We start from the raw sequence: 21,733 nt of genomic DNA, 5'->3' as shown, positions 1-21,733 counted from the left end.
ACACTGAGAGATGTGTGTGTGTGTGTGTGTGTGTGTGTGTGTGTGTGTGTGTGTGTATTTATCCACTTATAGCTATCTAGAGATAATTTGATGGGCATATCACTCTAAATGTTAAGATTATATTTGGCCAAGGATAACTACCATGAGCCAAAACCAAGGGAATCCTAAACACGCTAAGAAACATCTCCGGCTCTTGTGTCTAAACCCAAAGACAAGTTTCCAGGGATGATGTGACACATCACAGTGAAAAGACCCCGCCCCCCTCCACTGCGGCTGTTCTAGGACATGCAACTGTACCACAAAGTCACCACAAAGTCTACCACCCTTCTAGTGTGTGTGTCTTCATTACTGCAGTACAATAGATAAAGGGAAGAAGTTTCACGCTCCCATTTTATTTATATCCACTGGCCTAAAGCTTAAATACAGACCCCACCAACACAGACTAGGAAAAAGAACTTCGCCTGAACGTTACCTAATATTGTCATGTTCTGTCACTGGTGAAAAGGGGGAAAGTGAATTTTAAGGAAGAATTACATGTCTCCACCGCACTGGCCATATGGGTGATTTCTAAATTATTCCTACAATTACAAACAAGGCCGTGGTGACCATTCATAGAGATGTCTTCTTGTGTTCTTGGGTGGCAGTTTTCCTAGGGGAATATGCTGTTGGTAGTTCATATTTTCAACCTTACTAGAGACCACCATTTGCTTTCCAAAATGGTTGGACCATGTTTTGCTCTTGTTGATATGAAAGGTCTTGTTTTTCTATATACTCCTGACACTGGACATTGGATTTCAATTTTTTATTTTTCATAAACTGATGGGGTCGTGGGGTGGCGACCTTGGCAGAAGCAGTTTTGATAGAGTGGAAGGGTGGAAATCGGCTTGCTGGGGAGAGAGCGAGAGGCAGTGAGATGGAGCTAGTCGGTGATATTCTCACTAAGCAAGTCCCGAGGCCAAGGAGCAGTCACCTGTGAGCTGGTTGTGGGAACTTCGCCTTACAGTTAGAGTCCTGAGCTATTGGGAACAAGGAGTGCAGAATTCACCAGAGGAAAAGCAGAGACACTGGGCAACAGATTTCTAATTTCTAGAGTAAGTTCTGTGGGGTTAAAAATTTCAGAGATGAGATATTCCCGGGTGATGATGAGACATGGAAGATAAGAATAGCTGACAAGTAGGATGAGGAAGCTCTCTGACAGGTGGAGGAAATAGTTCTGTTGTTAAAGAGCTTGCTGGCAAGCATGAAGACCTGAGTTCAAGCCCCAGCACCCACGTGAAAAGACAAGTGTGATGCATTCTCAGCTGGGAAGGCAGAGGCAGGAGGATTCCTGGGGTGTTCTGGTCAGCCAGCTGGGCCTCATCAGTAAACGCCATGTTCCAGTGAGAGATCCTGACTCAAAGATCAAGGTAGATGGTTCTTGAGTGGTGTTGACCTCTGTCTTCACACACACACACACACACACACACACACACACACACACACACACACTCACACACACACACACACACAGAGACAGAGACACAGAGAGAGAGAAAGAGAAAAAAGAGACACACACAGAGCACAGAGAGAAACACACAGAGAAAGACAGAGACACAGAGAGACAGAGATAGAGCGACAGACACGGAAAGAGCAGGGAGAGAATCTGAGGCTTTGAAATGTCTAGGGAATCATTTAGTGTTGTTCACTCAATAAAAAATTTCGAGCACTTCTGGGTATCCAGCGTTGTTCTTCACACAGGGCGTGCACATCAAGTAATAAAACCCCGTCTCTGAAATGAGACCTCATAGCAAATACATAAGCAGACTAATATATATATATATATATATATATATATATATATATATATATATATATATATATATATATATATATCAAAAGAACTACTGAAAAAAAAAGGAGGCTGCTGAGATGGCTGAATGAATAAGGGCTTTTCCTGATGAGCCTGACAACCTAAGTTTGATCCTGGGACCCACATGGTGGAAGGAGAAAAACTGACTGTTCTAGGTGTCTTAGTTAGGGCTTCTATGGCTGTGAAGAGACACCATGACCACAGCAACTCTTATAAAGGGAAACATTTAATGGTGGTGGCAGCTTACAGTTTCAGAGGTTAAGTCTATTATCTTCATGGCAGGAAGCATGGAGGCATGCAGGTAGACGTGGTGCTGGGAAGTAGTTGAGAGTCCCACATTCGGATCCACAGGCATCAGGAAGAGAGAGAGACGCGGGGCCTGGCTTGAGGTTCTGAAAACTCAAAGCCTGCCCCCAGTGACACACTTCCTTTAACAAGGCCACACCCACTCCAACAAGGCCACACCTCCTAATAGTGCCACTCCCTATGGGCCTATGGAGGCCATCTTCATTCAAACGACCACACCAGGTTGTCTTCTGATCCCTACTCACATGTACAGGAACGTGACCTCACACATACTCACGTAATAGTACATCTGTAGGAGGAATTATTGGTGACCCAGGCATCCTGGGGTACCTGGTTTGGTCTAGAGACAGTAGTACTAATTCAGAAGAGATGACAAGGGCATAATTGAACAGGAGTCATTCATCTTCTTAATTTTTATCTTGGTTTATGAGAAAGAAGTGTTTTTTAGAGCTTAACAGTTCTAACAAGATCTTGAGAATCAACCTGTTTTCCCCATAACGAATGACAAAAAATTTATTAGCCACCCCCCAACCCTGAGTTTTTTCTTTGTACATGTCTCCTTCTGTTCCCAGACAAGAATGTGTTTTTGTTTGCTTAGAATGTGAAATAGTTGTCTCTTGACAAGTTATGAAATGCCTTGCTTTTCTCCCCTTCTCTTGTTGACTTCATGCCCCATTTTTTTTTTTAAATCTTGTGTGAATGTTGTAATTTCTAGAACACCTACCAGAAAGCTGATTGCTATCAGGAAGTAGGACAAAACCAAAACCCCAAAGAAAAAGCAAAGCTTTCACCTTTTGAAACTCATTAGTCTTAGTGTAGGAAATATCTTTATCTTGCCCAGCAGAGGGGTGATGTGGTCACCTTAAGCCCTGGCCTCCAAGCCTGTTGATCTTGGCAGGGGCACCAGTCCAGAAGAAAATGCTAATTTGGACAGATAAGAGTCAGTGTAATCTTGGGGGTGAAAAGTCATATGGTTTACTGAGTCAATATATATCACACGCACACACACAATAAGAAAAACCTTAAAAAAATGATAGAGAGCTGTGAGAGAGATAGTAACTGGCTTAAATTTCTTTGAAAATTGAAGTACTAATGTCTCCCCCAAAATTGTGGGCCCAGAGCCTTTAGATAAAAAAAAAAAAAAAAAAGATCCTTTCTATATACAGAGTGGCATGGTTTTCATCATTTTCTCTTTCTGTTCCCAAAGCAAGGAAGGAGAGAGTCAGAGGGACGGGATGAACGGAACAGTGGTTTTGTTAGGACACTTGGTGGCAATTGTGGCCTCATCACTAATTACACTAATTAGCTGTGAGAAGCGGGAATTAGCTGTGAGATGTGGGTAAGTAACCCCGGCTCCCTATAATTTCTTCTCTTATTTGCAAAATGATGGGATTGGCCTCTGTTGTTTCTGCCTCTTTCTGATTTAAAATCCTGTGATTTGGGGTTATACTCTGTAAAGGGACTCTCCGTTGAGAATGCCCAGGGGCCTGGAACAAATCCCCATGGCTGCTTTCTACTTTTATGTTAGATCTACATAGAATTTTCTAGATTGACGTAGCAGCAAGAAGTGCTATGTTTGTGCACATAAGAAAGGATGGGCTGGCAGGTGGTGAGCGACATAACCATCATTTACACCAGAGCCAGAAAGCTGTTTACTCAGCTCCAAGTTCACGAAGGTTCTCTGGGCTCCTGGGTTAACTCACTTCCTCAAGCCCCACAGAAACAACAGACCGAATGAAGTAGCATTAAGCCTCATGCAGCTCTGGAGAGCTAAGAAGAGGAGTTGATTGACGTAAGTGCTTTAGGTGGTGATAATATGAGTTCTAAAGCCAGCTACTCTTTCTAGCAGGTTGATTTTTCTTGCTGGATCTTTGGGCTTTGGGGTAAGATCTCTACCCCTCCTATACCTTGATATTCATAGTCAGAAAATGGAAAGACTAGAAATGACCTCACAGTGCAGCTGGGAAAATGGAAAGAAATCAAGAACTTCCAACGGTGCCTAACACGCTGTCTTAGTTAGGGTTTCTATTGCTGTGAGGAGACACCATGACCACGGCAACTCTTATAAAGGAAACTTGCTTCCAGTTTCAGAGGTTCAGTCCATTATCATCATGGCAGAGAGCATGGCAGTGTGCAGGCAGATGAGGTGCCGGAGCTGAGAGTCCTACATCCTGCAGGCAACAGGAAGTCAACTGACTGTCACACTGTGTGAAGCTTGAGAAAAAGACCTCAAAGTCCACCCTCACAGTGACACACTTCCAGCAGAAGGTGTGGCCCAGTTTAAAGGTGTGCCCTTCAGCCTCAAGGTATGGATTAAAGGCATGATGTCATCCAACCTTCTCCAACAGGACCACACTTCCTCCAACAAGGCCACACCTCTTAATAGTGCCACTTCCTAGGAGCGTATGGGAGCTGAACACATTCAAACTACCACATACATATTGAATTCTTAACACCTTACCTATGGCTGTTGTCTTTTGGGGAGGAATTATAGGTACAATGATTAAAATTAATATTGAATATTAAAATAGATTGGATTGGACATGGATGGTAAGACACATCAGGAATTAAAAAAATAAAACACCAAACTCTTTCCTCCCATGCAGATGAAAGAGAATAACTTTGATGATCCCTGATAAAGGAACCTAAAGTGTTAGGCAATAGAGAGAGGCAGGCAGGCAGTAGAGTAATTAAATACACTGTCACAGAGAAACCAAATCAGTCTTTATTCTCCGGAGTCCTGGCACAGAGCATGTGCCCCAGGTCAAGGGTATGAATTCTACTTTCCAAATTAACTGGGCTATTTGTTGCCCGACATTGCCAAAGTGAGTGTTGAGATCACAGAGAGAAATGACACAATATTCCAGTCTTTGCCTTGGGTCATAAGCCACATGAAAATGTAATTTATTGTCTAAATTGGGACACAGTCAAGTGAAAGAAAGCACCATTCATAATTATGCCAGGCCAAGAGGGGTACACTATAGCCATCAAAGGTAAACTGGGATACAGTTTTCCCTGGTTACGTGGTTGGAAAACACCGAAGAGAAGCCCGATGGCCACCCAGTCTCTCTTCCTATTTAGGACCTGCACCAGTTGCCAAGAAAACGAGGAACGTCATGAGCCGAAACACTACAGCCACCAGGGAGTCCAGCCTAATCCTGACATGATAAACATGATATGGTAACCAAGAAGTCCCAAACAGTTGAGGCAAGCCAACGGCACGAAAGCCTGACGCCACACAGTAGGAACAAGAGAGTCCCTATCAAACAACAAAACCAACACAAGAGGCTGGGGGATCTGTACGAATTCATTCTTCCCACAGAACAAAAAAGGGTTGCTATTCCTCAACAAAGTAACCTAGGTCTGAGGAAATCTAAGAAAGAATTGCCTCTCCCTTAGAGTTACCAGACTGAAGAAATCAAAATAAAGGATATCCAGTTAAATGTTAACTGTCTACTTTTCTATGTATATGCATATCAAAGAAAAGGAAATTATTGTGTGGAATACACTCCCACTATAGATATTTTAACATTACTTTTGCATGTATGTGAGAGTGTATGTGCACTACGTGTATGCAGGAGCCCAGGGAAGCCATAAGGGGGCACTGTACTCCCCTGAAACTAGAGTTGGGAGTTGTCCTCTGTGGGTCATGTGAACCAAACCTGGGTCCTCTGCTCTCAACCATTGAGATATCTCTCCTCTTGTTTTGTTTTTAATCTGAAATAAGTTATATATATATAAATTACATACTTTTTTTTCCCTATAATTATATCTCCTTTGTCTTTCCATAACAATCTTTTGTTAGAATTTGCCTGTTAAATTTCTTATAGTGGGGCTGGAGAGATGGCTCAGCGGTTAAGAGTGCAGGCTGTTCTTCCAGAGGTCCTGAGTTCAATTCCCAGCAACCACATGGTGGCTCACAACCATCTGTAATGAGATCTGGTTCCCTCTTCTGGCATGCAGACAACATGCAGGCAGAACACTGTATACATAATAAAGAAATAAAACTTAAGGAAAAAAAACTCTTGTAGTAACTGCCCATGTTCCATTTATCTTCATCACAGCTATCCAACTTGTTTTTTTTTTTTCTTTTGTATCTTGAAAATTTCTTTATGAGAAAATGTATTCAATGTCAGTATCATGAACAAGTACACTGAACACAGCTGGTAGCCTGTTGAAAACTTGGAGGGTTACTCTTCAAATTGGGGCTATTAAATAACCCAGGCTCACATTTCATAGCCTAAGTCATTTTTTCTAGTCTTCAGGATTATGTTGTGATTAATAACTTAAAAAAAAGTTATCCATTGACAGTTGTGGCTGGAGAGATGGGTTAGGGCTTAAGAGCACTGACTGCTCTTCCAGAGGACCTGGGTTCAATTTTCAGCACGCACATGGTGGCCCACAACCATCTTTAACTCCAGTTCCAGGGGATCCATCATCCTTTTCTGACCTCCACAGGCAACCAGGCACACATGTAGAACATAGACATATGTGCACACAGAATACCTAAGTGTATAAAATACATAAACAAAATTTTCAAAGTTGTCGTCAACAAGGAAATATTGTCATCCATTTGATTCCTTACTTCCACATCATTCCTGATGATTATGTTTGTTGCCAAGCTGGAAGTCTTTAAGCACATCCATGTAAAAGAAAAGACGTCATCACAGGATGAAAATACCCACTTCTAAAGGTACTCATGGGAAGGGCCACAATGATTGTCCATTTTAATTTGGAATTTCACAGTCAGGTGTGGTGGCACACGGCTATAATCCCAGCACTTGGGGAGAGGCGAGAGAGGAAGATCAGATCAAGGTCATCACTATAGTGAGGTCCATATATATGTATTAAGGTTACCTTTGATACATAGTGGGCTGAAGGCCTGGACTGTATGAGATCTTGTCTAAGAAATTCTTCTTTTTCTTTTTCTTGTAATGGAACAGCCTTGACACCTAAAGAGGTGACTATGTAGTAGATTTTATTATTTATTTTATATATAACAGATTCAACAGTTGTTTTATGCAAAACAGGTCTCTCAGGCTAGATCATGTGCACTGAAAGACTGATGTCAATATATTTCATGGGATGACATAATTTTTTGCTTCAGTTAAATTACCTTATTCATCTAAATTCTTCTTAGTTGAAAATCAGTTTATCACTTGTTGGTACTAGTTAAGGACATAACATATTTCATGCCTAGCTGTTTACATATATCAACTTACATTGGACTTAGCACCTTGGATTTTTTGTTGTTGGTTTTTTTGTTTTTGTTTTGTTGTTTTTGAGACAGGGTTTCTCTGTGTAGCCCTGGCTATCCTGGAACTTGCTCTGTAGACCAGGCTGGCCTCAAACTCCGAGATTCGATTGCCTCTGCTTCTGGAGTGTTCTCAGATTAAAGTTGAACACCACCACTGCCTGACACATCATGTTTTATGTTGAGTGGATAATTGCATGCGGTGAATTCAGAATGACCTCTTCTCTCTTCAATAAAAGACCGCTGCTTAGAAAATTCATCATAAAATTTACACTTGGGTTTTGACGTTTTAGGTTCAAACACGCTCTAATAGAAGGCAGATAATAGCAATCACGGAAAGAAGGGAAATGATGACATTTAATATTCTCACAGTAGTGTTCGTATGCTGTTACCTTGTGGGTATTGAATTGTTGAATGGGCTGATACACTTATGAGCCAGTGATAAACTGAACTGGAGACATAATTCACAGGCACAGTCTCCCAAATAATCAAATCTTATTTTGGGTTTGTTTTGCTTTCTGAGACAGGGCCTTACTATATGGTAGGTATCTCAGATAGAACCGTGTGATGAGTCTTTCTCTGTCCTGCCAGCCAGCTCTCAAATAATAATATGGAGACTTCTTGCCAGGCGGTGGTGGTGCACGCCTTTAATCCCAGCACTTGGGAGGCAGAGCCAGGTGCATCTTTGTGAGTTCAAGTCCAGCCTGGTATACAAAGTGAGATCCAGGACAGGCTCCAATGCTACACAGAGAAAACCTGTCTTGAGAGGAAAAATACAGAGACTTCTTATTAATTATGAAAGCTCAGCCTTAGCTTAACTTAAATGAACTAGCTCTTAAACCTTTAATTAACCCATTTCTATTAATCTACATGCTGCCACGTGGCTCGTGGCTTTTCTCTCTTCTGCATATCCTGCTTCCTCTGCATCTGGCTGTCAACTCCCCTTTCTTCTTCCCAGAGCCCTGCCTATATCTCCTACCTAGCTGTTGGTCATTGAGCTTTTTATTAAACTGATCACTATCTTTACACAGTGTAATCAAATATCTCACAACAGGCCCGTTCCTTGTTATATTGCCCAGGCTGGCCCTATACTTGCAATCTTCCTGTCTCAGGGCTGAGCTTAAAGTCTTGGACTACTGTGCCCAATGGAATCTGATTTTATAAGAGGCTTGGTATTTAAATACTGGTGAGCTTCTCACGGTTACCATGAACAAATCCATCAGCAAACGTTAGTACTGTTGCATATGCCAAAGTATCTACAGAGAACCCACAGTGAAAGGAAGTAAAAATCCATCAGATGGTATCATCTCAACAATATAGCATCAAAATATTAAACTAAGCCAGATGGTGGTAGCACACACCTTTAATCCCAGTACTCAGGAGGCAGAGGTAGGCAGAAATCCGCATTCTAGGCCCCAGTCTGGTCTACTGATCGAGTTCCAAGATAGTCAAAGTCACACAGAGAAACCCTGTCTCAAGACAACCCCCCCCCCAATTAAAATATATGCAACAAAAACTCCTAGAAACACAGATTACACTTAGAAAACTTCAGACTGGCACACTGGAAGTAAGTAAGCCTGTTCATGATCTCATCAGGATCAAATAATCCACAGACTTGGCTGTGCAAGACACCCAGCTAGGTGCGAGGGAGAAACTTAGGCCAACAGGATCAACATCAACTAATGCAGCCTATGTTTCCCTTTGACCTCCATGGCTTTTTAAATGAAGCAATCCAGAATTTAAAGCAATGAATCAAAATTTCATTCCGGAAGAAAAAAGAAAATGCATGCTGTCAACCTACATGTCTACACCTTTTGTACATTTGGGATAAAGACTGAATTATTATTAAACTTTTTTGTGACCAATTCAAATGAATCACCTTTGGCCTGTCTAGTCAGGGAGAAGATGTGATTTAGATGGACAGTATTCTTGGAGACAACTTTCAAAAATGGAAGAAGGCTGCGGACGTAGCTCAGTGGTGGACAAGGTAAAAATTCAATAAGGAGCCAGGTACAGTGGTATATGCCTTTAACCCAGCACTCAGGAGAAAGAGGGAGGGAGACCAGAAGGATCAAGTCATCCTCAGCCAGATAGGGAGTTCTGTGCCAGCCAGAGAGAGCTTCTCTCAGATGAATAGATAGCTGAGAGATAGATAGATAGATAGATAGATAGATAGATAGATAGATAGATAGATGAGAGATAGATGAGAGACAGATGAGAGATAGATGAGAGAGATAGATGTATATATATATATATACACACACACATGGATGGATGGATAGATGGATACATAGATAGATTGATAGATAGATGATAGATAGGCAAGTGATAGATAAAGTTAAAAGAGAATATTATGCACAACGTTTCAAATTAAGCTTTTGAAAAATAAAACTGATACTTCTCTAGATAAGGGAGTAAAAATTGAGTGAAAAACTTCACGAAGTAGTAAACTTAAATAATTCAGTAACTGATAAAAAAAAGCAGAAGAAATATTTCTGTACCAAAAGACACTCACACTGGGCAATTTTTCTGGGAGCTTTCCAATCTTTTAGGAAGGAGTGTCATATTTAACTTCATAAGATAATGTTGGAATCTATAACTCTGTTTTACACAGGAGAATATTCTGGTAAGAATTCTTGGCAAACATTGCACCTATTTTAAGTATAAAAAGACGCCTTCAGATAAAACTCTTTTTTCCAGTTGGTGGTAACTGTGCCCTTCCTTCCTTCTTTCTCTTTTTTCTTCCTTCTTCCTTCTTTTTCCTTCCTTCCTTCCTTCCTTCCTTCCTTCCTTCCTTCCTTCCTTCCTTCCTTCCTCCCTCCCTCCCTCCCTCCCTCCTCCCTCCCTCCCTCCCTCCCTCCCTCCCTTCCTTCCTTCTTTTCTTCTTTTCTTCCTTTTTTCTTTTTTCCTTCCTTCCTTCCTTCTTTTCTTCCTCCCTTCCTTCTTTCCTTCCTTTCTTCCTTCTTTCTCTCTTTCTTTTCCCACATCCCTGTGTCCTACTTAACTTTTTCTACTGCTGTGATAAACACTAGGATCAAAATTAGCTTGGGGACAAAAGGGTTTCTTTGGCTTCCATGTTCTGGTCACAGCTGATCACTGAGAGAACTCAGGGCAGGAACTCAAGCAGGAACAGAGGCAGGGACCATGGAGGAGCCCTGCTAACTGGCTTGTTCTCCATGGCTTGCTCAGTTTGCTTTCTTAAACAATCCTCGACCATCTTCCTGAAGTGGCACCAAACAGACTATGAGTGCCATATCAACCAGCAATTAAGAAATGTACCACAGCCGGGTGGTGGTGGCACATGCCTTTAATCCCAGCACTCGGAGGGCAGAGCCAGGTTGATCTTTGTGAGTTCAAGGCCAGCCTGGTCTACAGAGCGAGATCCAGGACAGGCTCCAAAGCTACACAGAGAAACCCACAGAAAAAACAAACAAACAAAAGTGCCGAGTGAAGGAATGATCAAACTCTTTCTACAAAACTTTTGAGGTCTGTGGGTTGCTGTGCATAACTAACTTACCTCACTCAAGAATTATTTGCTGGGTTTAGTGGCTAAGAGCGTTTCCGGCTCCTGGTGAGAGTCAGAGTTAGGTTCCCAACACCCACATCAGGTGGCTCACAACCTCCTGTAACTCCAGGCTCAGGAAATCTGGCTTCCACAGGCACCCACCTTCACAACTCATGTACACACACACACACACACACACACACACACACACACACACACACACAACTTTATTTATTGATTGATTGGTACATATTTTTTTTTGAAACAGGGTTTCTCTCTGTGTAACAGCCCTGGTTGTCTTGGAATTCTCTTTGTAGACCAGGCTGGCCTCGAACTCACAGGGATCCACCTGCCTCTGCCTCCCGAATCCTTAGACTAAAGGCATGTGCCGCCACTGCCCAGCTACAAAAGCATTCATGCACATATACTCATTGAAATCTACCTGTTTTTGTTTCTTGCTATCATTTCTTCCTTCTTCTTTCTTAAAATATCAGCCTTAAAGTTTGTCTAAAATTTCATGGATGTTATGAGGTTAGGGAACCTTCATTGGTGGAAGTTATCAGTGCCTGTAAGGAAGCAACATCTAGTGGCCTATTCTGACTTTCCTCCATAGTGAGGTAAAGCTAACAATATGAAAATAATCTATAAAGTCACCTTTGGGTTCCAAGTTGTGAGATAACATCGTGGATCTCTGGGTGCATAGGCTTCTGCTTGCTTTGGGAAATCGCTTTTCATCTGAGGTGGAAATGGAATGGGTGCCGATTCTTTGTTTTTAAGAGAAGATTGTATTTGAAAGGCGAGGACTTTGTCCCCGATCAGAAACACCTCTTTTATATTTGAGAGAACTCCGGGGCCTCGGGAACATACTGTGACAAGCCACTGAGTGCACTTAGCAACTGAGCAAGCGTGGGCTGCGAGCGTGTGGAGCCTAGTAACATTAAGAAATCAATCGCAGAGAGGTGCTTTCGGAGCTGAACTTTTTCAAAGGCGTTATGAAGAGGTGTTGAAGCCACAAGGCAATTAGAAAATGACATGCATTTCACTGCTTGCATAATATTCTGTAGCTCAAGTTTCCTTACATGTTTTCTGCCCCCATTTTCTTATACTTCAGGAGAATAAATCATGGCTATAGACCTGTGTACAAGTGAAAAAACCCTCAGCCTACAGCATTCCTCTCGGCTGCCCCTTTGGACAGCGGTGGACATGCTGAGATACTCAGAGATTTGGAAAGTCAAGATACTCATTCCTCTGTACCCTTAAGGTCTAAAAAAAGCACCCAAGCTGTAATGTTAGATAATAAAACAGTAAAAGGACAGGCAGAAAGAAGTCTGGAGAAATTTCGAGACATAATAGGACACGAGGAAGCTGTCATCCAGTGAGATGCCAATCTTTCTTTCTCTTTGTCCCTCTTTTTCGGGAGGGTTTCCTTGTGCAGCCCAGGCTGATCTCAAACTTGTGAGCCTCTTTGCATATCTCTAGTTCTGGGATGACCAATATATTCATTCATGTGTGCCACAGTGCTCAGCGTGGTGACAATATTTTGAAGCAGGAAAGAAAGTAAGATTTAGCATGGCCAAAAATATGTGTTGGCTTATAGCACTAGGAAACAAACCTGCTTAATTACTGTTCTCTCCCTGTGAGGGAGAACCTTTCTCTCTCTCTCTCTCTCTCTCTCTCTCTCTCTCTCTCTCTCTCTCTCTCTCTCTCTCTCTCTCTCTCTCCCTCCTTTTCTCCCTCTTTCTCTCTCCCTTCCTCCCTCCCTTTCTTCCTCTCTCTTTCTTTCTTTCTTTCTTTCTTTCTTTCTTTCTTTCTCTCACTCTCTCTCTCTTTCTTTGTTTTTTGAGACAGGGTTTCTCTGTGTAGCCCTGGCTGTCCTGGAACTCACTCTGTAGACCAGGCTGGCCTTTGTGGGAGCCCGTTCTCAGGTTCCTCATGACTTTATCCAGCGGGTCCGCATAGAGAGGATGATTAGGACCATGGGCCTGAGTGCAGGTGTCTAAGATGGTCTGCACTTGGCTGTGCTGGGGGGAGGTCTTTTGCTCCACTCCTTGGCCTCTCTATAAATACCCTGAGGCAGAGACAGTCAGGGCTGGTTGGGAAAGGTTCCAGGCCCTCTCGAGGCTATCCTTTATTTTCTGTCTGTTTATCTCTGCAATATAAATCCTTCTATCTAACATTTCCTGCTGCTCACACTCAAGAAAACTCTGGGGAGCTGTGGGGTTGGTGGGTAAATGCCCCGCAGGCCTTGAACTCACAGAGATCTGCCTGCCTCTGCCTCCTGAGTGCCTCCCACCATTCCTTGCTTTAAGGGAGAATGTCTTATGAGTCTATCCAGAAACAAAGGCAGGAAAACAGTTGCATCCACAGACGGTCTTAAAATCAGGACCTCACATTGACACAGGCAGCCTTCTTTGTAGCTTTTGCCTTGGTTTCTCTGAGACATCCTGTGTTGTCTTTCCAAACCAGCTTTTTGCGCTTGGCATCTCTTGGAAGAAATGGACCACCTTTTATGTTCAGTTCCAATGCTAAGCTGAACCCCGTTTCAGATTCCCCAGAAGAATCTGATTGGTTTAGACAGATAAAGGGCTCATCTTGTCCCAATCATTAGGAGACTATTAGAGAAGTCACACGCTCCAAACAAGGCTCTTGGGTGGGTGGGGAACAGTTATCAGAAGAGGCTTACATGCCTAGGTTTCCTCAAGTGATCTCCTGTAGTCCTCACCAGGACTGTGAAGACCACCAGGGTTCTTTCCAGGTGCCCAGGCTTGAAAACTTGGATTCATTTGTGAACTCTTACTCCCTTTCAGCTTCTACACTTCTCTGTTTTTTTTTTCATTCATTCACATCATTCAGCAGTTGTAGAATAATGGCCAAGTACTAGAAATGGTTTGAAGCACTATGTAATAGTACATACAATCTCTGATACGAGAATCATGATCAGTGGTTTTGAATTTTATTTTGTTTATTGTCATTATTACTATTACTGTGTGTGTGTGTGTGTGTGTGTGTGTGTGTGTGTGTGTGTGTGCATGTGTGTATTTGATAGAGTTGTTTACAGGAACATGGATGAGAGGTTATTTACAGGAGTATGTACAACTTACCAGTGTGTGTACCACTGGAAAAAATATGTCTTTCATTTCCCTAGTAACTATTAACTACATATACATTCTCAGGAAAGGATGGGGCCTTGGGAGTCCTTCCCCACCCCACAATGGAGTGTTAAAAGGCCCCACCTTGTGCAGGTCTTGCATAGATGCTGTGAGTTCATGATGGCAATGACCATGGTATACCTGGAAGTGTTACGTTATTCCATAACACCCCAGTTCCTGTAACTCTTACATTCTTTCCGTCTCCTCTTCCACCATGTTCTCTTAGCCTGGAAAGGAAGGATAGAGATGTTCCATTTAGAGCTGATTATTCAATAGCCACTTCTCAGTATTTTGAATAGTTACGAGTCTCTATAGTAACCCTACCCCAGGGCAAGAAGCTGACAAAAGCTGACAGCATCACTAATATATAGGCACAATCATAAATATTTAGATGACAGTTTGATAGACAAACCATGTCAATTTAGGCACTGGGTGTGGTGGCACATGCTTTTAATCCCAGCCCTTGGGAGGCAGAGATAGGTGGATCACTGTGAGTTTGAGTCCAGCCTGGTCTACAGAGTGAGTTCCTAGAATAGTCTTCATAGCAAGACCCTGCCACAAAACAAACAAAAACAAAAACATGTCCATCTAGCAAAATAGCAGTAGTATCTTCTCTTCTGAGGCCTATGGCTTCTCTAGCTGTGTTTTTCTCTTTAATCAGTCACAGTACAAGGAGTGAATTCCCTCCTGAGGAGCAGGTCTCACATTCAACATGAAAGCGGTTGGTTACCCCCATAATAGTCATACCATTACTGCACTGTGCACTGGGCACCGTCTGTCTGGTAGGTTGGTAGTATATAGCATGTAGCATTTATGGATGAGGAAAACTGCTCTTGACTTTTCTATCCCATCATAGTGTTATAATTTTGTTTCAATTGTCAGACGTCATCTTTAAAGCATAAAGAAAAGAATATCAGGCCGGGCGGTGGTGGCACATGCCTTTAATCCCAGCACTTGGGAGGCAGAGCCAGGCGGATCTCTGTGAGTTCGAGGCCAGCCTGGGCTACCAAGTGAGCTCCAGGAAAGGCGCAAAGCTACGCAGAGAAACCGTGTCTCAAAAAAAAAAAAAAAAAAAGAAAGAAAAGAAAAGAATATCAATTGTATTTCTTAATTTTTCATTTTTTGTGACTTCCTTCCTTACAATCTTTTAAGATTTTTTTTCATTTTTTAAAAATTCTGTTTTAGATTTATTATTTTCTGTGTATAAGTGTTTTGCCTACATTCATGATGCCCATGGAGATCAGAAAGGGGTGTCAGATGCCCTGGAACTGGAGTCGTAGATGGTGGTGAGCCACCCTCTGGGAGATGGGAACTGAACCTGGGTCCCCTGGAAGAGCAACCAGTGTTCTTAGCCACAGAGCCATCTTCCCAGCCCAGATTTTTTTTTGTTTAATCGTTATCTTTTTGTTTAGAGAATTCTCTTGAACCATTGCTCTAGTACACGTTTGCTGGTGACAAACCCCCCCAGTTTCCCTTCACTGGTGTGTACCTCAACTTGCTCTCCATTCCTGAAGTGTATTTTCGTTAGGCGTGGGATTTCTGGGAAGGTTAATGGGTTTGTTTTTTTGTTTTTAATTATTTTTATCCAGCTTTTGGGACCTGTTGTCCTGCTTCCTTCTCAGTCTGGATGAGACATTTGGCATCACCACCAACTATTTTTGGAACATACCTAAGTGAAATCGTAGAGTCTCACATAGTTCTTGAACCTTCCTTCTGCGTCCTGATGTTGATACTTCCCATGTTGGCTTGTTGTGTTGGTCAACCTGATACATGCTAGGGTCATCTGGGAGGAGGGAACATCAACTGAGAAAATGCCTCCACCAGACAGGCCTGAGGCAAACTAGGGGATATTATTATTACTATTATTGTTGTTGTTGTTGATATGGAAGAGCCCAGCCCACTCTGGGCCGTGCCATGTCTATCTGGGCAGGTGGTGCTGAGTTGTATATAAAAAAAGCAACCTGAGTGAGTCATGAGGAACAGGCCAGTGAGCAGTGTGCCCTCATGGTTTCTGCTTCAGTTCCCGCCTTGTGGTCCTGCCTTGGCTTCTCTCAAGGATAGAGTGTGGTCTGGAAGTATCAGCTAAATCAACCCTTCTCTCCCGAAACTTGCTCTTAGTGAGTGTTTTCTCCCAGCGGGAGAGGCACAAACAAGAACACGGAGTCTCTCCCCAAACCTGGAGCTCACCGTTTTTCAGCTAGGATGGCTGGACAGGAACTACCAGCAATCCTCCTGTCTCTGTCCCACCATAGCCCCGTAGTTACAGCGGTGGGAGGCCATTCCTGACTTCTTATGTGAGCGCCGGGGATTTGAACTCAGGTCCTCTCATTTATACAGTCAGCACTTTAAAGAACTGAGCCATCTTCTCAGCCCCTAGCTCAAAATTCTTTTTTTTTTTTTAAAGATTTATTTATTCATTATGTATACAGTGATCTGCCTGCATGTCTGCCTGCACGCCAGAAGAGGGCATCAGATCCCACTACAGATGGTTGTGAGCCACCATGTGGGTGCTGGGAGTCGAACTTGGGACCTCTGGAAGAGCAGCCAGTGCTCTTAACCTCTGAGCCATCTCTCCAGCCCCAACTTAAAATTCTTGTCTGAGAATTTTAACATCCCTTCTAGTTTGCATCTGAAATGTCTGCTACAGATTCACGTTTTGAGTGATTGTTTCTTGAGTGTCCACACTAATTTTGAGAGGCTATAGAACTTTTAGTAAGTGGATCCTGGCTAGACACTGGAGGGCAGAGGAGGGAAGACTTTGAAGGTTCTAGCCTGGGCCCTGGTTCTCGCCGGTATTTTCTGCTGCCTGCTCTGTCTTGATGGGAGGAGTCTTTACCACACACTTTCACCACACTAAGCTCTGCTGTACCTTCTCCTCCATGATAGGCTGTGCCCCCTGAAATCAAGAGCCAAAATAAAGCCTTTCTCCGTTATGTTGCTAAGATCAGGTGTCAACGTCAATGCCTGTTGCTTACTTTTGAATCTGGGAATGACTATCACTGCTACGAGTGATTTTTGAGTGTAACATGGACATTTGACTATTATTATGAGACTCTAGATGCCCTTCAGCTATTCCATTTTAGCAGCCTCCTCTGATACTGCTCTGGCAGAGGAGAGGGGTGTCACCTCATTACTGCTGAGTGGGAGTAAAGTCCATTCCCCACTCAGGCCCAGCTGTCATTTAGTGGAGAGGGCAGGTCCTTCTTACATCATGGATGCCACCAAGTCTCTGCTGATACTTTGAGAATTGGAGTAACTTGTCACAGCTCCCACATGCTGACACCCCAGGACAACAGTAAGGGGAGTTTGGATCTTCCACCAAGGACCCCAATGACACCACAGAAGCCAGTCAGAAGAGACAGGGTCCTTACCCGCAGGGGAGGACAGATGGCATAATTCCTTCCTAAGTCTGATGTGGAGGTGGGTTGGGTGCCTTTCACATCCTGGTAAGAGGGAAAAGTCCAGGTAGTTCTCATTTGGCCTTGGCCAGTGGGGTTGAACATGAGCGTTGCAGTTGCTTCTCTGTTGTTGGACAGAGTAAATGGGCTTCCCTTTGGATATTTATAATCTTGCTAATATACCCCTTACTCATTCCTTTTTTTTTTTTAAGACAGGGAAGGATTTTTTTTTCCCCTCTTTGTTCTCATCGATGTGTCTTTAGAATTTCATCTGAAATATATGAGGCTGTGCTTTGGGTTCCACCCACCATTTACACATCTCAGTGTATTTATTTATTTATTTCATGTAGCCTAATTTAGCCTTGAACTTGCTATGCAGCTCAGGATGGTCTTTAACTCCCCCATCTTCCTGCCTCGACCTCCCCAGGGCCAAGATTATAGAAGTGACCGCCAATCCCAGCCCTTTCACATTTGAGCTTATATATAAAGATAATTATATACACACGTGTAACTAAGATATCAATAAGTTATCTTAAGTAGCAGAACAGGAATTCGATGCATGCAATTGGAAGGTTATAAAACTAACTAGGTTATGAGACGGGCCATACATTCTTGATAGTAACGACATTCCAGAGAGACGAAGAGAGCCCAGGAGTCACACCTTTAAAGCTGAAATGCAAAGAACTTGCCCAGTGGGACAGTGTCCAGAGTCACAGGGGAGGAAAGTATGCCCACAGCTCTTATGAACAGGAAGAGAATACCATGTTTTCGTTTTTTTTTTTTAACACTGAAATTTCTCCCCAGTTCTCATTAGTGACAGCAGGAAACACAGAGAGCTGGAAGAAGGACCTGGGGACAAGCAGGCATGTGTCTGGCACCTTCCCTTTCCCTGGCAAGTAAACTGAAGCCCAGAGAGTTGTGTAACTTGACTAGAATTCCACAGGTGCCCATCAGTCATCAGGGCTCAGGGTCTGCGGCCTTGTACTTCCGGCCATTGAGAGACTCCGGGAAGTAAAGGTGTTACAGCTTCTGAGTTTGGATAGTTTAGTATTAGTCTTTATTTGTCCTTTAAAAACACAGGAAACAGATGAGTGACTAAAACTAAAAGCCTAATATATAAACTTGAAGATTTTCTGGATAACAGGATATCTTAGGGTTTCTACTGCTGTGAAGGGATGCCATGGCCTTGGCAACTCTTATAAAAGAGAACGTTTACTTGGAGCCTGCTCACAGTTTCAGAGGTTTAGTCCATTATCATGGCGGGGAGCATGGGGGCCATGCAGGTAAATGTGGTGCTGGAGAAGGAGATGAGAGTTCTCTACCCTGATCCACAGGCAGCAGGAAGAGAGAGAGACATTGGACCTGGCTTGAGCTTCTGAAACCTCAAAGCCCACTCTCAGAGATACACTTCCTCCAACAAAGCCACACCTCCTAACAGTGCCACTCCCTCTGGGGGCCATTTTCTTTCAAACCACAACACAGGGGAAATTCTAAAGTAGTGAAAAGGTTGCACTGACCATGATATTTATTTTGAAACTATTTTTCCTTTTCCTCTTCCCTCCTTCCCTCCTTTTCTCCCTCTCCATGCTTTTATACTCTTTCATTTTTCTTCCTTTCTATAGGCTTTCACTGTGTAGCCCAGGCTATCCTAGAACCCATGATGCTTTTTCCTCAGCTTCCCAAGGGCTGAGATGACAGGTGTGTAAAACACACTCAGTTCATTTTGTTGTTTTCCTGCTTGCTTTCTTACTTAGTTCTTGCTTTATGTCAAACACCACTCTAGATAGTCCAATTTCTTTAACTAACTTAATTCTTGCATCCCATCTTGTGCTGGCTAGTCTTATGTCAACTTGACATAATCTAGAGTCATCTGAAAGGAAAGAACATCAATTGAGAAAATAACTCCAACCAATCTGGCTGTAGTGCATTTCCTCCTCCTCCTCCTCCTCCTCCTCCTCCTCCTCCTCCTCCTCCTCCTCCTCCTTCTTCTTCTTCTCTTCTTCTTTTTCTTCTTCTTCTCCTCCTTCTCCTCTTCTTCCTCTTCCTCCTCCTCCCCCCCTCTTCCTCCTCCTCCTCTTCTTCGGCTTTTCAAGACAAAGTGTCTCTTCTCTGTATAGCCCTGGCTGTCCTGGAACTGACCTCAAACTCACAGAGATCCACCTGCCTCAACCTCCCGAGTGCCAAGATTAAAGGTGTGTACCACGATGGGATGAATTGGTACCAGGATTCTGGAATGTTGCTATGACAGCCCTGACTATGTGTTTTGGAAGGTTTGTGGAAGGACTTTGGAACTCTGGCCTAGAAAAGCCATTGCGTATTCAAAGCTTGATGAGCTGTTGCGTGGGAGCTTGGAAGATAAAACTGAGAGCCGTGCAGATGACGGGGGCCTGCCTTGTGAAGTCGAGAGGAAAGTTTAAAGACTGGACTGGCGCCATTTTGAAGTAGGACTCTGTAGTTCTGGTCATCTGGGACTGACAAATCAGCAGAGTTGATCAGGAAATAACTGAAGTAACATCTTTGCTGTACCGGGAAAATCAATGCTGGTTGTCTGGAGCTGAGAAATTAGAGGCTGCTACAAAGAGACCGGCATTGTTGAGGTGAGATCCTCCGGGAAGCATTTCCTCAGGGTCAGCACACAGAAGCCATGTCCCAGAGGTGGTCAAGGTTGTACCTCGTGCTGGCATCCGAACTTGGAAGTGTAGGCCCCCAAGTGATACTGGTTTTGAAAGAGAGAACAGCGGAGGCTGGGTGTTGGTGGCAGGGCTGGAGGCCCTGAAGAGAGCCCAGGAGAGGCTGTTGGTAAAAGTGCAGCCCGGCTGGAGCAGGAGCCCCCTGCATTTTGGAGATGCCAGGACCATGGGACAATTGCCAAGAACAGCAGCTGCTGTGGAGTGGAGGCTGCCAGAGCTTAGGAGACAATCTGTGTGGGCCACCGAGGGGAAAGCTGGGGAAGTGACCCAAGCCCTGTGAGGAGCCTTGAAGATCACAAATGCATCCCAGACACTGGACACTGAGGTCCAGATGCAGTGGGAATTTGGTTTGGCTTTGTTCAGATTGTATATAAAGTATTTAACTTATTTTTTAATTTTATACGAGCACACAGTGGAGAGACTTTGTTTTTTTAAAGGTGAATTTTTTTTTAAGTGTTTGGATTTATAAGACTTGTGGCTCTTTACATTTGAAAATGTTTTATATTGTGATGCTGATATTAATGTGTGATCTTGAGGATGAACAAGAAAGACTGGCTTAGCAGTGATGTGTTTGTTTGTGTGTCAGGTTGAAAAGGGGTCAATTGTTCTGGCTTGTGAACTTGACATAAGCTAGAGTCATCTGAAAGGAGGGACCCTCAACTGAGAAGATGCCTCCATAAGATCCAGCTGTAGGGCATTTTCTTAATTAGTGACCAATGGGGAGGGCCCAGCCTCCCACCAGACCATGGTGGGTGGTGCCATCCCTGGGCTGGTGGTCCTGGGCTCTATAAGAAAGGAGGCTGAGCCGGGTGGTGGTGGTACAGGACTTTAATCCCAGCACTTGGAGGCAGAGCCAGGCGGATGTTTGTGAGTTCAAGGCCAGCCCGGGCTACAGACTGAGTTCCAGGAAAGGCGCAAAGCTACACAGAGAAACCCTGTCTTGAAAAAAACAAAAACAAAAAACAAAAACAAAAAAAGAAAAAAGAAAAAAGGAGGCTGAGCAAGCCATGTGGAGCAAGCCAGTAAGCAGCACCCTTCCATGGCCTCTGCATCAGCTCCTGCCTTCAGGTACCTGCCCTGCTTGAGTTCCTGTCCTGACTTCTTTCAGTGATGGACTACAATGTGGAAGCGTAAGCCTAATAAACCCTTTCCTCTACAAGTTGCTTTTGGTCCTGGTGTTTCATCACAGCAGTAGAAAAGTAACTAAGATACACCTGTGTGGTGGGTTTCCTATTATCTGCAGTTTACGGATGAAAAAGCCAATTCACAGAGAGGCTAACTGAAAATTTTAAGGTCTCATGCCTTCCAGGTGCTGACTTGGTCACTCAGTCTTTGGGTCCACGAGCCCACATCCTTTGCTACTCTCCTCTAGTCCTTTCGACCGTCCTGGTGTGCTCTGGAGAATAAATTTGGTGACAACCCATGACAATCACAGTCAAAAAACAAATAGGCCACAAGTGTTAATTCAAACAGACAAGGCATGCATGTCTGCTTACTTATGAGTTAAATAATTCAACCAGTATTTCTTCCTTTTTATTTTCCTTTTTTTTCCTTCCTACTAAAACACTGCTTAAAACTACTC

Source organism: Peromyscus maniculatus, chromosome 18, assembly GCF_049852395.1.
Source record: "Peromyscus maniculatus bairdii isolate BWxNUB_F1_BW_parent chromosome 18, HU_Pman_BW_mat_3.1, whole genome shotgun sequence".
NCBI classification, from domain to species: Eukaryota; Metazoa; Chordata; class Mammalia; order Rodentia; family Cricetidae; genus Peromyscus; species Peromyscus maniculatus.
The sequence above is the reverse complement of the archived record's forward strand: the minus strand, read 5'-3'. Positions refer to the sequence as shown.